Genomic DNA, 10,709 nt, shown 5'->3' with positions numbered 1-10,709 from the left:
CTGCTACTTCCTGCTGCCGATTTTTTGCTGAACCTCCTCTCATCTGTACCCTGATAAAGAGGTTGACTGGCAAAAAGTATTTTATGTATTTTGAAAATATCTTAAATGTATTTAAATACAAATTAAAATTTTCCAAAGGCTTCAAAATACAAGTATTTTTGATTTTGTATTTCAAATAAGTTTTTTAAATAGGCCTAGGAAAATAAGTATTTTAAATACATGTATCTGAAATACTGCCCATCCCCACTCGTTGTTCATTGGCAGTGTCATGAAAAAACGTTGAACCCAGAGGTTCAGTAGTGAGGTGTCATGGTATAAAATGGGAGGGCTTTTGGGATGCGTTGTCATCCGTACCGCCCCATTTTGCGGGAGTTCGCCATATATATATAATGATTTCCATTACACGAGAGTAGATGTTAAAACTTCATGCTGATTTGTACTCGGCTTTCGCCAAGATAATCACCAACTAAGACGTAGCTTTACAGTAACCTATGCTTCTCCATCCATTCTTTCCATCTGGTGACGTGAATTTTCTGTCTGGTGTTAATACAGTGTATTGCGCGTCAGCACACACAACGGCTGCAACCACAGTGCGGTCCCCCCATAACAACCCTCTGGATTGAGCGGAGTAGGGAACATCTCTAGGGTCTTCAAGTGGGCACCTTCCGTCCTCAGTGTTTCGTCGACTAGCCCACGACACCTCAAGAGGGCTCGACAGTGACTCTGGCGTCCCAGAGTCACCCCCTCCGTCCCCCACTCAACTCAGCCCAGCTTACTGACCTCTACTTCCCTCTTGCTGCTGAGACCTAACCACAATCTCACAATCTCTCCGCAACCCAACCATACGCGCCAACCCGTTTGACTAAGGCTGTCGAGCCCCACTGGTGCGTTAATGTGCAGTTTCAGTGGCAACGGTTCCGTATGGCATACCACCTACCACAAAACACAATATCTGCCCAACCACCCGTCATCCACGCAATATACACAGGAACGTAATGACTGTGAATACTATACAACCTATACAAATAAACCAACAGTTGCTGCTGAGACCTAACCACAATCTCACCGCAACCCAACCATACGCGCCAACCCGTTTGACTAAGGCTGTCGAGCCCCACTGGTGCGTTAATATGCAGTTTCAGTGGCAACGGTTCCGTATGGCATACCACCTACCGCAAATCACTATATCTGCCCAACATCCCGTCATTCACGCAATATATACAGGAACGTAATGACTGTAAATACTATACAACCTATACAAATAAACCAACAGTTGCTGCTGAGACCTAACCACAATCTCACAATCTCTCCGCAACCCAACCATACGCGCCAACCCGTTTGACTAAGGCTGTCGAGCCCCACTGGTGCGTTAATATGCAGTTTCAGTGGCAACGGTTCCGTATGGCATACCACCTACCGCAAAACACAATATCTGCCCAACCACCCGTCATACACGCAATATACACAGGAACGTAATGACTGTAAATACTATACAACCTATACAAATAAACCAACAGACCTTTCAAGTTTTCAAGAATTCTACGAAACCGTAGCATGGCGGCCTGTACACAGCCAGCTAGAATCTTTCCGTCTCAACCACAGCCAGTTGCTGCTCCTTTCTGCTGCTTCAGATAAGTTCTTTACTGTACGACGCAACTCTTGGCCACTGAATCCGACGTCTCTGAGGAACCGGGTTGTAGAGTGTGCCACAAAACCACGACAACCCACTTCCACTGGATAAACCTGGACTCTCCATCCTCGCTGTTCTGCTTCAGTGGCCAGATGAGCATACCGCAGTTTCTTCCTCTCATATGCCTCATCTACCGCATCCTCCCATGGCACTGTTAACTCTATCAGTTGAACAGCTATATATATATATATATATACAGGTCCTTCTCAAAAAAATAGCATATTGTGATAAAGTTCATTATTTTCCATAATGTAATGATAAAAATTAAACTTTCATATATTTTAGATTCATTGCACACAAACTGAAATATGTCAGGTCTTTTATTGTTTTAATACTGATGATTTTGGCATACAGCTCATGAAAACCCAAAATTCCTATCTCAAAAAATTAGCATATTTCATCCGACCAATAAAAGAAGTGTTTTTAATACAAAAAAGTCAACCTTCAAATAATTATGTTCAGTTATGCACTCAATACTTGGTCGGGAATCCTTTTGCAGAAATGACTGCTTCAATGCGGCGTGGCATGGAGGCAATCAGCCTGTGGCACTGCTGAGGTGTTATGGAGGCCCAGGATGCTTCGATAGCGGCCTTAAGCTCATCCAGAGTGTTGGGTCTTGCGTCTCTCAACTTTCTCTACACAATATCCCACAGATTTTCTATAGGGTTCAGGTCAGGAGAGTTGGCAGGCCAATTGAGCACAGTAATACCATGGTCAGTAAACCATTTACCAGTGGTTTTGGCACTGTGAGCAGGTGCCAGGTCGTGCTGAAAAATGAAATCTTCATCTCCATAAAGCTTTTCAGCAGATGGAAGCATGAAGTGCTCCAAAATCTCCTGATAGCTAGCTGCATTGACTCTGCCCTTGATAAAACACAGTGGACCAACACCAGCAGCTGACATGGCACCCCAGACCATCACTGACTGTGGGTACTTGACACTGGACTTCAGGCATTTTGGCATTTCCTTCTCCCCAGTCTTCCTCCAGACTCTGGCACCTTGATTTCCGAATGACATGCAAAATTTGCTTTCATCCGAAAAAAGTACTTTGGACCACTGAGCAACAGTCCAGTGCTGCTTCTCTGTAGCCCAGGTCAGGCGCTTCTGCCGCTGTTTCTGGTTCAAAAGTGGCTTGACCTGGGGAATGCGGCACCTGTAGCCCATTTCCTGCACACGCCTGTGCACGGTGGCTCTGGATGTTTCTACTCCAGACTCAGTCCACTGCTTCCGCAGGTCCCCCAAGGTCTGGAAACGGTCCTTCTCCACAATCTTCCTCAGGGTCCGGTCACCTCTTCTCGTTGTGCAACGTTTTTTGCCACACTTTTTCCTTCCCACAGACTTCCCACTGAGGTGCCTTGATACAGCACTCTGGGAACAGCCTATTTGTTCAGAAATTTCTTTCTGTGTCTTACCCTCTTGCTTGAGGGTGTCAATGATGGCCTTCTGGACAGCAGTCAGGTCGGCAGTCTTACCCATGATTGCGGTTTTGAGTAATGAAACAGGCTGGGAGATTTAAAAGCCTCAGGAATCTTTTGCAGGTGTTGAGAGTTAATTAGTTGATTCAGATGATTAGGTTAATAGCTCGTTTAGAGAACCTTTTCATGATATGCAAATTTTTTGAGATTTAGGTTTTCATGAGCTGTATGCCAAAATCATCAGTATTAAAACAATAAAAGACCTGAAATATTTCAGCTGGGGTGCAATGAATCTAAAATATATGAAAGTTTAATTTTTATCATTACATTATGGAAAATAATGTGCTTTATCACAATATGCTAATTTTTTAAGAAGGACCTGTATATATACATACATACACAGGTGCTGGTCATATAATTAGAATATCATCAAAAAGTTGATTTCAGTAATTACATTCAAAAAGTGAAATTTGGATATTATATTCATTCATTACACACAGACTGATATATTTCAAGTGTTCATTCCTTTTAATTTTGATGATTATAACTGACAACTAATAAAATAAAATAAATAGTATCTCAGAAAGTTAGAATATTGTGAAAAGGTTCAATATTTAAGTGAAGTCAAGTCACCTTTATTTATATAGCGCTTTTTACAATACAGATTGTTTCAAAGCAGCTTTACAGAGATAACAGGGAAATAATGTTGTAATAGTACTTGGTGAGACACCTGGTGCCACACTCTAATCAGCTAATTAACTCAAAACACCTGCAAAGGGCTTTAAATGGTCTCTCAGTCTATTTCTGTAGGCTACACAATCATGGGGAAGACTGCTGACTTGACAGAAGTCCAAAAGACGACCATTGACATCTTGCACAAGGAGGGCAAGACACAAAAGGTCATTGCTAAAGAGGCTGGCAGTTCAAAGAGCTCTGTGTCCAAGCACATTAATAGAGAGGTGAAGGGAAGGAAAAGATGTGGTAGAAAAAAGTGTACAAGCAATAGGGATAACCGCATCCTGGACAGGATTGTGAAACAAAACCATTCAAAAATATGGGGGAGATTCACAAAGACTGGACTGCAGCTGGAGTCAGTGCTTCAAGAACCACCACGCACAGACGTATGCAAGACATTGGGTTTCAGCTGTCGCATTCCTTGTGTCAAGCCACTCTTGAACAAGACACAGCGTCAAAAGCATCTCGCCTGGGCTAAAGACAAAAAGGACTGGACTGCTGCTGAGTGGTCCGAAGTTATATTGTCTGATGAAAGTAAATTTTGCATTTCCTTTGGAAATCAAGGTCCCAGAGTCTGGAGGAAGAGAGGAGAGGCACATAATCCACGTTGCTTGAAGTCCAGTGTAAAGTTTCCACAGTCAGTGATGGTTTGGGGTGCAATGTCATCTGCTGGTGTTGGTCCACTGTGTTTTCTGAGGTCCAAGGTCAACGCAGCCGTCTACCAGGAAGTTTTAGAGGACTTCATGCTTCCTGCTGCTGACCAACTTTATGGAGATGCAGATTTCATTTTCCAACAGGACTTGACACCTGCACACAGTGCCAAAGCTGCCATTACCTGGACAATGGTATCCCTGTTCTTAATTGGCCAGCAAACTCGCCTGACCTTAACCCTATAGAAAATCTATGGGGTGTTGTGAAGAGGAAGATGTGAGACTGATCGACTCCATGCCACGCCGCATTGCTGCAGTAATTCAGGCAAAAGGAGCCCCAACTAAGTATTGAGAGCTGTATATACTCATACTTTTCATGTTCATACTTTTCAGTTGGCCAACATTTCTAAAAATCCTTTTTTTGTATTGGTCTCAAGTAATATTCAAATTTTCGGAGATACTGAATTTGGGATTTTCATTAGTTGTCAGTTTTAATCATCACAATTAAATGAAATAAAAATTTGAAATATAGCAGTCTGTGTGTAAAGAATTAATATAGTATCCAAATTTCAGTTTTAGAATGTAATTACTGAAATTAATCATCTTGATGATATTCTAATTATATGACCAGCACCTGTGTCTATATATATATATATATATATATATATACACACACACACACATATATATATATATATATATATATATATATATATATCTTTTGATTTAGCCTAACATTAAACCAGAGGATTTGGAAAATTTGGATATACATTCCAGGGCCGTTTTAACTTGCTTTTTATCTCTCCGAAATAAAGCAGTGTCGTCTGCCAATTGAGAAATTTTGATTTCTCTATCAAATATTTTCAGTCCCAGAATGTTATGATTATTCAATTACATGAATAGAAAGAAGTTCAGCCACTAATAAAAACAGAAAGGGAGAGATTGGACAGCCTTGGCGTATGCCACGATGGATCCCATCTTTTAGAGGTTCCCATATTAAGAATAATAGAGCTATTAATATCTTTGTAAAACATTTCTATAATATCAATACAATTATTGCCAGAACCAAAAACTTTCAGTGAGTGAAGTAAGAAGCAAAGGCTTTACAAAAATCTAACAACACAATAGGAGCCCCTGAATCAATTTGATCAGAATAGTCTAGAAGGTCAATTATAAGGCAAATGTTATTACTAACGTGTCTATTTTTCATGAAACCTATTTTAATCTTTTTGCGTACACTTGTGCAGACAATGTATAGTCTATATTTAATAGAGTGATAGGTCTTCAATTATATATTTTGGGCATCTTTATCTGGTTTAGGAATCAGGGAGATTAATCCTTGTTTCATAGGTGTGACCAAATCCTTTTTTCTTTTTTTTTTAAATACATTCATTAAACAATAAGAAAAGGGGATCTTCCAATACCTTCCAAAAGTGTGGTAAAATTCAGTTAAAAAAGCCCATCTGGACCCGAACTCTTGCCCTTTTTCATATATTGGAGAGCTGACAGTAATTCCTCTGAGTCGGAGTCACAAAGGCTTTTGAAGTCATTACTAATTAACGGAATAAAATCTTGAATGTCATTAGTAAATGATTTACAAAAGTCATAATTAAAGTTAGACTGATAAAGTTTTTCATAAAAGGAGCTGACAAAATCTGAAATTACTTTGGGATCCTTGCATAAGGTGTTGTTAATATATAATGCAGACAAAGAATTTCTCTTAAAATTCCTTTTTTTCAAGGGCAAAAAAATATGCTGTATTCCTCTCTTCCTTTTCTATCCATCTAGCTCTTGAACGCACAAAAGCTCCACTAGCCTTGCTATTATACAAGTCATCAAGTTTTAGTTTTAAGGACTGGAGCTCACTTTCCTGTGTTTGAGAGAGTGTCTGAACTTTCCAAAGAGTATCAATTTTGTTTAATAGTTCTGTTTCCATGCAAGCTCTGTCTCTTTTTTTAATTCCTTACTTCTCTAGTCCGAGATTGGTAAACGCGCGTCACGTTTAGTCGATAAAACTCTTCCGCATAGGATACACCTGTGTATCCTCGCTCATGACCCGTCTGGAAGCCTCCTCACTCCTCGATCCTCGCCTCCTCGCGGTGCAATTAGAGAATTGAGATGTCCTTCAAGATGGCTGAGCTCGATCGGTTTCCGGGTCATAGGATGGAGGACAGAGGAACGAGGAGACGAGGAGGGATATTGAGAAGCACCCTGTTACTGAAGGCCCTGACTGAAACCCCACCGTACGCTACTGCAACTAGCTGCATGGAGCAAATTAGCTGTTCCGCTGGGTCCTAAAGTAAGTTCATATGTTGTTCTCCTCAGTATGCAGTCAGATACACATGTAGACATTATAAAATATTTTTCTGTTTTAATTTTGAGCATTTTTAGGTTTCCTATACTGAAGGATTTCTCGCATTCCATTCATTCCTAAGGGGGTCAAATTGACTCGCCAGGGAAGGATGTTACTTAAGCCGCAGGGATCACTGGTGATCCCGAATTTTACATTAAAAAAAATTGTGCATTGTTTTTGAGCTGCTTTATCTCTCTATTAGTAATTGCTAAAGCACTTCTGAGTATTTCACAGTAAACTGTCAAGTGTTAGCTTTTAAATGATACCTTGGTTTTGTGTGTAGTCAGAAGGACTCCTTAGCAACAACCATTTTATTATGGGTATGTGATTTTGCACTCGATTGCCAAAAGGGGGGCGACTGGTAAGGGGTTAAAAAATATATATATATATATTAAAACTACATAAACTCCTTGAATCCAGTTAAATTGTGTGTGTGTGTGTGTGTGTGTGTGTGTGTGTGTGTGTGTGTGTGTGTGTGTGTGTGTGTGTGTGTGTTCGTGGTTCAAGTGCGACAAAAGTGGTCTTGGACCACTCCGCTGAACACTAAAAATTTTTGACTGTCTAAATCTCCTAGCTTCGTCTTTATGGATGCTGACCAGCAAGAGTAACACATAACTGCAATCAGATATTAAGTGATTGTTTTTAAGAATATATTTTCTTAGCTCACAGCTCTCCAAAAGGAAGAACAGAGTAGGCTAATATAGATTACAAGAAAATACTCCTTAATTTAGAGGTATAGGCTATGTTGTCTTTCAGAGGGATCTGACCTTTTGTTATATTTTTGGTATTCATATGAGAGTGTAGTTATGTTTTCGGCCATATGATTTAAGTGCTTGAACTGGGAAAAGAAAGGTGCCGCCCGTGCCGGTAGCCTACTCTCTTGCGTTGGCAAATCATGACATTTGAGATTTCTACAGTGAAAAACAAAACTTATAACAAAACTTGTTGTTATTTATTAACAACATAAATGTAGCCTATTAAAACTAGTCGTGCGTGTGTGCACGTGCGTGCGAAAACGGAACTCCTCTAAGTCAGCAAGTCCAAAAATACATTTAGATTATTACATTTTATTTAATTAAATGCATTTATGGTGAGATTATTATATTTTCATGTCAATCTGTGTTTTGACCACGAACCATGAGCTGTCACTTTAATTCACCGCGTGCAGCACAGCAAAAATAGCGTGATTTTTTTTCCCAAACCACTTCAGCGGAAATCCCGCCCTGCAGCCGATTCTAAAGTTTTCATTGGTCATGTCAATCACTGTACTGATTGCCTACACCAAACACTGATCCCTAAACCTACCCGTCACTGTAACCTAAACCAATGAAATCGGCTGCAGGGCGGGATTTCCGCTGAAGTGGTTTGGGGGAAAAAATCACGCGCAAAAATACACTCGGAACGATCTCTGCACTGCTGTATACGCACAGCACCAGGGGCGCATTGACGGGCCGCATGCGCGTGCAAAGTTTGAAAGCTTGAACCTGTTAACATGGGTGCGGAAAAAATACGCACTGCATACGCACTGCAAACGAAGTATATCAACGGGCGTGACACTGGCGCCTTTTCTGTCAGTGGTCGAGTACCGGCTACCTTCGAGCACTGTTTAAGATACATATTTTATTGCAGATTTATAACGTGAAGTTCAGGTTGCAGTGGTGCAACATTATCCACAACATTGTCCAGCAGATGGGGACAGATCCTTCTCATTGAACCAATGATAGAAAAAAACTTTCATTTCTTTAAAACACAAATTTTTTGGGCCACAAATAGGATGAGAACCTCTTTCTCAGTGTTTCAAAAGTCAAGTCACCTTTATTTATATAGAGCTTTTCACAATACAGATAGTTTCAAAGCAGCTTTACAGAGATAACAGGAAAATAATGTTGTAATAATATTGTTAAATATAAAATGAAATGTCCCCAACTAAGCAAGCCAAAACCCAATCGCGAAGAAAGGCGAAAAAGGTGACAGTGGCAAGGAACCAAAACTCCATCACGTGACAGAATGGAGAAAAAAACCTTGTGAGAAACCAGGCTCAGTCAGTCTGGCAGTTCTCCTCTGGCCGACGAACGAACAGTGTGTCACGGTATACTGATCCAATGTTTCCTTCTCGTCTCGTGTTTATGTTGTGGTATGAAAGCACGTGTGTAGTGGGCGTGATTGTGTTGTCATTCCTTGATCTGCTACAGCTGATCATCATCATTCATCACCAGCTGCTGTTAATCTCCCTCACTGCTTAAATACTCACCGTCATCTCATTCCCTTTGTCAGATCGTTGTTTGATGTCTTGGGTGTCGGTGTTGAGTCTTGTTCCTGGTTTTCCCGTCATCGTGTTCCTGTGGATTGTCGTCTTGGTGTTGGATCGTTTCGTCTCGTCTTGGCACTTCAATGCACGAGGATTCACCGCACTCTGACCATCGAAGTCCCTGCGTTACCTGTCCACAGCCGTGTCTATCCTGAGCCTGTTTACTTTTCCTTATTAAATTGTTGAGTACTGCATTTGCTTCCTGTTCTCCTTTACCGATCATGACAGAACGATCTGACCGTTCCAGGGAAGCAGCAGGAGAGACACCTACCTCGCTGGATGAGTTCGTCCACCACAGCGTCATAAGATTGGACTCTCACGAGAGGAACATCAACGACACGGGTCGTGCGATTCAAGCTTTGGTAACGCAGGTGTCCGAGCTCACCCAGCAGGTCCAACTTCTTCGTGCTCCCATTGCGCCGCCCACACCAGCCGTTCCCCCCACTCCACCGGATTTCCCCGCGCCGTCTGAGCCACGCCTACCGGTTCCGGAACCCTATGCGGGTGAGTCAACTTACTGTCGTGCATTTCTGACAAGATGTTCCATGCATTTCGCACTACAGCCCAGAACGTTCCATAGCGAACAAGCCAAGGTGGCTTTTGTCATCACGTTACTGACCGGAAAGGCGGCGTTATGGGGAACGGCGGTGTGGGAGAATCAAGACCCTTGCTGCGCCTCGTTCCAAACTCTCTCCGCAGAGATGAGACGAGTTTTTGACAGAGCCGTCGCGGGGAGAGAGGCCGCCAGGGTGCTGGCCGACCTTCTTCAGGGGGAGAGGTCGGTCTCGGACTTTTCCATCGAGTTCCGAACCCTGGCGGCCGAATGTCATTGGAACGAGGAGGCGCAGTGGGACATGTTCCTGCATGGGTTGGCTGACCGCTTCCAACGAGAGATCTACGCCCTGGACCTACCAAAGAATACTTATCCTTTGTCGTTGATGTCTTCAGCCTTCAAGAGGTTGCAGGGAGCATCCATCTTCACGAAATTGGACTTACGTAATGCTTATCATTTGGTCCGCATCAGGGAGGGGGATGAATGGAAGACTGCGTTCAATACCCCCAGGGGTCACTTTGAATATTTGGTCATGCCGTTCGGGCTGTCCAACTCCCCAGCAGTCTTCCTGGCACTTGTCAATGACGTGTTGCGAGACATGATAGATCAATTCATATATGTTTACCTGGACGACATATTGATATTTTCCTCGTCTCTCCAGGAACACGTGCAACACGTACGACAAGTGCTTCAGAGGTTGTTAGAGAATGGGCTTTTTGTCAAGGCGGAGAAATGCGAATTTCAAGCACAGTCTGTTCCTTTTCTAGGACACATCATCTCGTCTGAGGGAATGCGTGTGAACCCTGACAAGGTTAAGGCTGTGGTAGAATGGCCAAGTCCAGATTCCCGTAAGGCCCTACAGAGTTTTCTGGGATTCGCCAATTTCTATCGGCGGTTCATTCGCAACTTCAGCCAGCTAGCGGCGCCTCTGACTGCCTTGACCTCCCCCGGAACTCCGTTCAGGTGGTCAGACACAGCCGAGGCTGTGTTTGCTAACCTCAAGAGC

This window comes from Siphateles boraxobius, unplaced genomic scaffold, assembly GCF_051911475.1.
Source record: "Siphateles boraxobius isolate OS27281-9 unplaced genomic scaffold, OSU_SipBor_1 41, whole genome shotgun sequence".
Lineage (NCBI taxonomy): Eukaryota > Metazoa > Chordata > Actinopteri > Cypriniformes > Leuciscidae > Siphateles > Siphateles boraxobius.
Note: the sequence above shows the minus strand (reverse complement) of the source record.